The following is an 8,180-nucleotide window of genomic DNA, read 5'->3' as shown; positions in this document are numbered from 1 at the left end:
ATATTGTTCGTAGTCACCACTCAAGCTGTTCATCAGAACAACAAAGCATCACAGCAAAAAGAGCAGAGTGTGCTGCACAGTTTGCTGCAAAGAAGGCTGAAATGAAGATAGAGGAGGCAATCGCAGCACAAAGGCAAGAACTGAAAAGGCTGGAAAATCAGAGAGATCGTCAAGTAATAGCTGCAAAACTTAAGGCATACTCTGAAGCTGAATCAGGTGAGGCCTGTGATGAAATTAGAACAGCACTCATTGAGGTGGCCAATTGTCCTCCAGTACCTTATAAAGAAATTGAAAGGAAACAAACAAGTAAGAAAAATAACAATGAACAAACAAACAATACTAACAAAAAAGCATCATTAGTACAAGCCCTACATGACACAATAGTTCTCACCCGACTTCCTACACCCGAACCCTCAATCTTCTCTGGGGACCCACTTAAATTCTTAGAGTGGAGCACAATTTTCAAGGCATTGATCGAATGACGATGCACAAATCCAGCTGACAGGTTGTTCTACCTACAAACATACATCAGTGGTGAGGCCCGATCTGTATTGGAAGGAAGCTTTTTCAGAAAGGATGATGATGCCTACAACCAAGCATAGGCGACACTGAACACCCGGTACGGTCATCCCTTCATAATCCAGCGCGCATTTAGGGAAAAGCTGAATAACTGGCAAAAGATTGGTTCGAGGGAGTCAGTTAAACTGAGACAGTTCCGTGATTTTCTCACAGATTGCAGCAATGCCATGCCACATGTAAAAGGGCTTCAGGTGTTAAATGACTGTGAAGAGAATCAAAAGATGCTTCAAAAACTCCCTGATTGGGTGACCTCTCTCTGGAATCATCAAGTCACAAAGCAGTTGAAACAAACAGAGGAATACCCTAATTTCAAGGAGTTTGCAGATTTTATGGCACAAGAAGCAGAAATTGCATACAATCCTGTAACATCCTTTCATGCCTTGAAGCCTACCGAAGAAAAGCCATCTGGAGATATAAAGCACCCAAAGGCTAATGCATTCATCACAAATGTGAAAGCGTCAGATAACTCAAGTACAGTGACAAAAACATATGGTGCTGTGGAAAACAGCTCAGGTGATTCTAATGCATCCATGAAAGTGAACACTTTATTTTCATCTTCAAACCCAGTTAAATGCATGTACTGTGGAGAAAGCCACAAATCCACAAATGCCAGAAGTTCACAGATAGGCCTATGGAGGACAAGAAAAGGTTCATATTTGACAATAACTTGTGCTGTCTTAGGTGAGGACACAACTCAAAAGACTGTAAGAATAAAGGTACTTGTGGCATATGTAAGAAAGGCCATCCAACATCACTTCATGAAGACCGTCCTTCTGCTGCTACAGACAAACCATCTTCTCATGCTATGCAAGCAGCAGAAAACACATCTTCCCTTTTTTGCTGCGTAAACAAAGGCGATGGTGGGAGCACATCCAGTATAGTGCCTGTTTGGATTTCTTCAGACAGCACCACTGAAACAGAGACCTTAGTGTATGCTCTACTAGACACCCAGAGTAGCAACACCTTTGTAGACCAGGAACTGTGTTCAGAGTTAGAGGGTTTTCCTCGCAAAGCTGTATCAACTTGCCACCTGCCTACACCAGGGATTTCATCCCATTTGAACGTTCCCACAATCCTACCCCTGACCAGGCACGGCGTTATGGGTGGGCCCGACGGTCCTGGGCCCGCCCACTTTTCACCAGGCCCACCCTACAAATTCCCTACCCAAATTTTTTTTTTATTTTTTACAAATTTTCATTTAGTCATAAATGATTCGAAATCAGCCAATAATCGCATGATTTTGTGCTAAAAATAGTTTTTATAAACATAATTTTATATGTTGATGTTCATGCGCAAGCAAGTTCATGAGACACGTGATGTGATGTTCGACGCCGGCGGGATAGGCTAGGCTACTTCCAGCTGCCATACCAAGCGTTGCTTTTTTTCACAAAAACATATAAGCGGTCGGCTATGCTACCGTATGTGGGTGTAGGCTATGGCGCAACCAACTTTGTTTAAGTTCTTTAAACGTGCACGAACGGTGTCAGACTCGGAGTCGTCACTGCAGCCAGGAGATGACCAAGAGTTGGTATCCACAACTCCACGCTCTTCCTCTCCGCCACCGTCTTGTGATCATAGAGATTTGTAGACTGTGATTGATAGTGATTGATAATGAACTCTGGTAGCATGTCTTTACATGACAGATAACGTTATGAGCTAGTTCTGAATACTGGCTCGCTGCTCTGCTCGCGTTACTCAGGCGTTCCAGTTCAATTCATTTAAACCTCCTTCCCAAAGGGGACTTTGCATGCCCTACGCAACGCTTTAATACCAAACTGCACCACTCTAGGTAGTACGTAGGGTGGGTATTGGGACAGGGCCTTTGATTGGGCTGTGGTTGCTTGGTCACAGACCTGTTGCGCCCTCTATTAGTCGGTCAGTGATAGAATTATAGTTCAAAATGGTCACTCACTGGCTTTCAACGTTGGCAAGTGATGGTACTGCTGCTGTTCAAGCAATATATATTTTGCACTGAGTAATTTTTAACATTTTGGCTCATTTTGTCAATGTTGCATGAATTATGAGGGTTTTTTTGTGATTACATTTGTTATTCTATCTAGCTCGATTTTGGTCTCAAAATGCACCAAATTGATGCATTTAAATCATCAATATTGAAAAATTTTCTTCCGGAGGAGCATGCCCCTGGACCCCCCTAGAGAATTCCAGGCCCATCCATAATTGGCCTGGCCCACCCAAAACTGAAATCCTGGGGCCGTGCCTGCCCCTGACACAGCCAAAAAGTGGAAACATATGGACAGCAAAGCACATGAGATACCAGAGCTGATGGATTGTGAGATTGGATTGCTAATAGGCTATGACTGCTCCAGAGCATTAGCACCAAGACAAGTAATCGCGGGAGGAGATTACGAGTCATATGCCATTAAGACAGACCTAGGTTGGAGCGTTGTTGGTGGCAAACCACAGGACGTGAAGTCAACAGAAGTGACAGGTCTGTGCCATCGTGTTACTCTTTACGCGGCTCGCGAGCCGCATGCGGCTCATGAGACTTTGTTTGGCGCCTCATATAGATCCACTGATAACAATAAGAACATAGCTATAACTTACTTCGATAGGTTCCGTTTGTGTCCTGTTTTAGCACATTGAAATGAATTATCCAGTAGATGGCAGCATACTGAAAATATGTTAAATAACGTAGGCTACGTAACAGCGTGGGATCATGGGTAGACGTATAGCCTATGTGTGTAGCTTTGTATTTGCGAAATGTTTTGCAAGCTCTGTGGCTCTTTGAGGAATGGTCTTACTCATAAGTGGCTCTCCTAAGAAAATTAGTGAGTACCACTGGGTAGCTATTAAGGAACTTCCACCATTGACACCAGCCACTGTCATCAGAGCCCTCGAATCAGACTTCAAGGATACAAACCCTGGGGAAAAGGGCATATCACAAGATGACAGAGTTCATGCAATTCCTGAAAGACAGAATACACCAAAATACAGACGGTCACCTGGAAATGCCCCTCCCCTTTAAGACACGCCCACTCGCCACTGACAGCATCAATGATCCCAAAGGCTTGGAGACACTTACCCCAAACCATTTACTTACCATGAAAGCCTCTGTTCTGCTGCCTCCTCCAGGAAAGTTTGTGGCTGAAGATCTGTAGGCTAAGAAAAGGTGGCGCCGAGTACAATATGTAGCGCTATCTATCCCTTTTAACTGTCAAGGACAACGCTCCTGAGTTCTCTATACAACTCGGTATCCAATAAACTATTGAAGTATGTTAACTTCGCTTCTTATGTGTTTAAAGTATGTTCTAAAGCAGGGGTGCCCACAATTTTTTGACTCGTGAGCTACTTTTAAAATGACCAGGTCAAAATGATCTACTCATATTAAAAATAATAATAATAAAAATACCCATTACATGTTTTACATATAGTATATGAACATTTATATACAGTGTGTGTATTTATATACATGTTGTGTTACATATACAATATTGCAATGGATTTGCAGTTATATTGAACCTTAATAATCATACCAAGCACTTGCTACTACACTATGTTGAAATTGCATCACTGCATGAACCTTTACAGCTGTGTTAAATAGATTTGTGATCTCTACCTCTCTACTCTGATGATGACCTGCACTGGAGGGAGTCAGACAGGGTTACATAGTTCGGACAGGAGCTGTTGGTAGCCAGCCTCAAGCAGGCCTCCAAATGATCATCTGTCATGGTGGAACGGTATTTGGACTTGATAATCTTCATGTGAGAAAAGGCTGACTCACCCAAATAAGTAGAGCCCAATAATGCCGTCAAGGAGGTTGCACATTTCCTCATGTTTGGTTACTTGTCCTCTGTAAGTAAGTTCCAAAACTCTCCATGCGCCCTGGACTTAAGCTGAATGTCAGCCTGTACTGTCAGCATCTCATCCTCCACTGCAGACGAGTTCAGGTGAAACAGTGATGCCATTGTTTAGGCGAGGGAATCCACCTCTGTATCTTCCCCAAATGGGTAGCACATAAATGTAGCGATTGGCTCAAGCAAAGCAAAGTCTTGAAACCATTTGTCAAAGCCTGACCGGACATTTTCAATCTGCTCTGTGTAGCGTGCACTGTCAAGTTGCCCACACGCCCTCCCTTGCTTCTCCAGCTCTGCTGCGAGGTTTCGGAAGTTTCCCAAATCACGGCGCTGCATCTTTGAGGACAGAAGTTGCATTTTCCGTTTGAAAGCGTTAACTGAGCTGATCATGTTTACCACGCTGTTGTCTTTTCCTTGCAGCTCTAAGTTAAGCTCGTTCAACATGTTGGTTAAATCAGTTAAAAACGCAAAGTCTAGCAGCCACTGATTGTCATTAAGTTGTTTGTGTTCCGCATGTTTAGTGATAAGGAGAAACTCCTTAATCTCCGGACAGAGCTCTCGAAATCTCTGCAAGAATCTCCCTTTACTAAGCCTTCTCACGTCAGTGTGTAGCAAGAGGTCAGAGTAGTTACAGTCGGCCTCTTCCAAATGTGTACAAAACAACCGTCTTTGAAGAGACCTTGCTCAAATAGAACAGGCGGGTTTGGTTGCCACATCCATGATCTCTTTCATGTTTAGCATTTTTGCGCATAATGCTTGTTGATGTAATATGCAATGGTAATTAAGGAAGTCCGGGAAAGCATCGTCCTCCCTGCGCTTGGCAATAAATCCATTAGAGTGGCCCACCATAGCAGGCGCACCGTCCGTGGTGTTTGACACCAGTTTACACACTGGGAGCTGGATTTTATCCACAAAGTTTTTGAAGATTTGAAAAATGTCCTCTCCCCGCGTGTGTTCCTTCATGGCTAGTATTGTTAACAGCTCCTCTTTTGCGGTCATATCTTGAAACACCATGCGAATGAAAATGCACAATTGGGCCGTATCACTTATGTCCGTAGACTTGTCCAATTGTAGCGAGAAACACTCACAGTCCACGATGTCCCTCCAAAGCTGCTGTGTCAAATCATCGCCCATCACTTCACAGCGCCTTGTGACGGAATCTCTTGATAACTGGAGAGCTTTGATTGAAGATATTATTTCTAATTTGTTTTTAAAGTCCCGAAACAACGAATCTGCTGCCTCAAGGAAGGCCTCTTTCATCATCTCTCCATCTTGGAAGGCCTTCTTATGCTTAATGATGGAGTGACTCACCCGTAAAGATGCTTCGGTGGCTGCCTTTGCCTTTGAATGCAGCTGCGGGAAAAGTGACTGCTGGGCGATTAACTGCGATTTTAGTTCCCTCACCTTTCTCTTTCTCAGCTCGCTTTTCGGAGGGAAGTCATTGTCATAGTTTTTATGAACAGTTCGAAAGTGCCTCTCCACATTTCCTTTTTTTGGGATAGCAATGCTAGACTGACAGATGAGACAAACGCATTTGGAATAAGACATGGTGAAAAAAAGTCCTCCTCCCATTCCACATGGAAATGGTACTGTAAAATGACACGCTGGCCACTGGCTGGCGGGTCTTACCCTTTAGTCGAGCGGTTAGCGATGTCTCCTGCGGTGCGGGCGATACAGGTTCGCTTCCCGGCCGCGGCAGTTCACTACAGTATGTTTTTTGTTTCTTGCTAGGTCCGGCTCCCCCACTCATTTTTGTTTTGTTTCACTTTTTTTGTAGAGTTTTTTTTTAGAGAGTTGAACTAGCTAGCTCGATGCAGTTCTGCGTTAGCTCACGTTGTGGGCATGTGAACTTCAAGGTACGTTAGAGAAGGGCTCTGGTTGTTATGGTAACCTAATGTAACAAAGTTTTAGGTTCCGCTCTAGAATCTTTGGTTTTAGGCAACAGCAGACTGGCCGTCCTTTACGTCAATCAAAAGGCAAATGCCAAATGGAGGACAGATGATAGGCTAATGTCTTGGGAAAAAAAAAGTTTTTTCGAATGTCATGGAGATCTACCAGCACTGCCTTCGCGATCTACTGGTCGATCACGATCGACGTAGTGGGCACCCCTGTTCTAAAGGCTCTAAATGTCTTACAGTGTCATCTGGTAACTCCAACTAAAAAAGGTTGACTACCCCTTTAAGGCGCTCAAATATGGCATATGACCCCTTTAAGGCAATCTAATATGGTCTAGACACCTCAATGTGTCACCGAGTAACTTATATTAAAATGGTGGACTAGCCCTTTATGGTTGTCTCAACATGTCACTTACCATAGCCTAGACACCAGAGGAATAAACACACATGAATAATCCACACTCACACAGGTACATAGAATTATATATACAAATGTATTATGAGTAATAATTATTAGAATGAATGAAAGTGATAAGCCTCAATGGCTAACAAGCATCTGCATTCAGATATACACAAATTAATCAGACTAACACATTAGCATACAGCTCAATAACCCTATAACTAAGCCGGCAATAAAATAAAAGAAAGTCAACCCCCAGTTGCAGGCCTGTTTCTTTATCGGGTACGTGGGGACCCTAAACAGCCCTCTTCGCTCCCCTTGGGAGCCCGCACATCCGGCTTGTACTCACAAAGAATGCTCCTCTTCGTCTCGCGCTTCCCGCCGCAGCGCAGCATCGAACGTCAGGCCGGCAGCCATCCTAGCTAACTGGCTAGTTAGCCGTTAGCACCATCTCACGGTCGAACCGTGCGCTCGCCTCGGCAGCCCAACACGGCAACAGACGACTCCTTCTGCGTTCCTCGATGGTCGCATGAACCCACCACTACACTGTAACTGATAATGTTACTTCGCTAAACTAGAAGACGGCCCGACTCACTGTGGGGAGAGCCCCTTACCGCATCCAGTCCATTCGCCCGTCTTGCTGTGCTAGCCACGAACACCGACTGGCTAGCTCGCTCCGTAACGTCACTGGGTCCACATATGGGACTGACGAGTAGTCAGTTTGTCTCCACAGTCCACACAAACAGTTCCCGGGACACCCGAACACATCACTGTTCACTAAACTTCAATTACATTTCTCTTACCGCAAAATAGCATATAACAACTCGACATCAAACTGCTCCGTTTTGCTCACACAAGGGACGAGAGACCTCTTTCTCTCAGTCCAGTCTGCTCGTGCTGACGTTTTTTGCTGCCCTCTCAACCAATCACATTTAAGGTAAGGTATTCTCTCCACAGCCAACCAATCACAACAATGGTAAGTTTCAACACTAAAGCAAATGCATTTCACATTGGTAAACAACTGTTTTGCAGAACAATATCAACAATATAATATATTCATATTCAAAAGGTATACAAAATAACAAACATAGGCCAAACTCTTATCTAATAGTGCAATGTAATATATCTAAGGCCTATAATTTAACCACAGGGTTACAAATATCTGACAGAGCAATTCTGGAGTAGATGGAGAAAGGAATATCTAGCAAAAATTACCTGCAGACAACGTTGGCACTCTTCAAGACGAAATGTGAAAATTGGAGATATTGTCATTGTCAAGGAAGAACAGATTCCCCGCAATGAGTGGAGACTTGGAAGAGTACTTGATGTTTGTGAAGCTGATGATGGACTGGTCCGAAAAGTTACAATACAAATGGGAAATAGAAAGCTAGGGAAAGGAGGTCAACGACTGATTAATCCATCCATTCTTGAACGTCCTATTCATAAATTATTTGTGCTTGTAGAAAATAAATAAAATGTGTGACAATATAA

Source organism: Lampris incognitus, chromosome 4 (assembly GCF_029633865.1).
Source record: "Lampris incognitus isolate fLamInc1 chromosome 4, fLamInc1.hap2, whole genome shotgun sequence".
Taxonomy (NCBI): domain Eukaryota; kingdom Metazoa; phylum Chordata; class Actinopteri; order Lampriformes; family Lampridae; genus Lampris; species Lampris incognitus.
The sequence above is the reverse complement of the archived record's forward strand: the minus strand, read 5'-3'. Positions refer to the sequence as shown.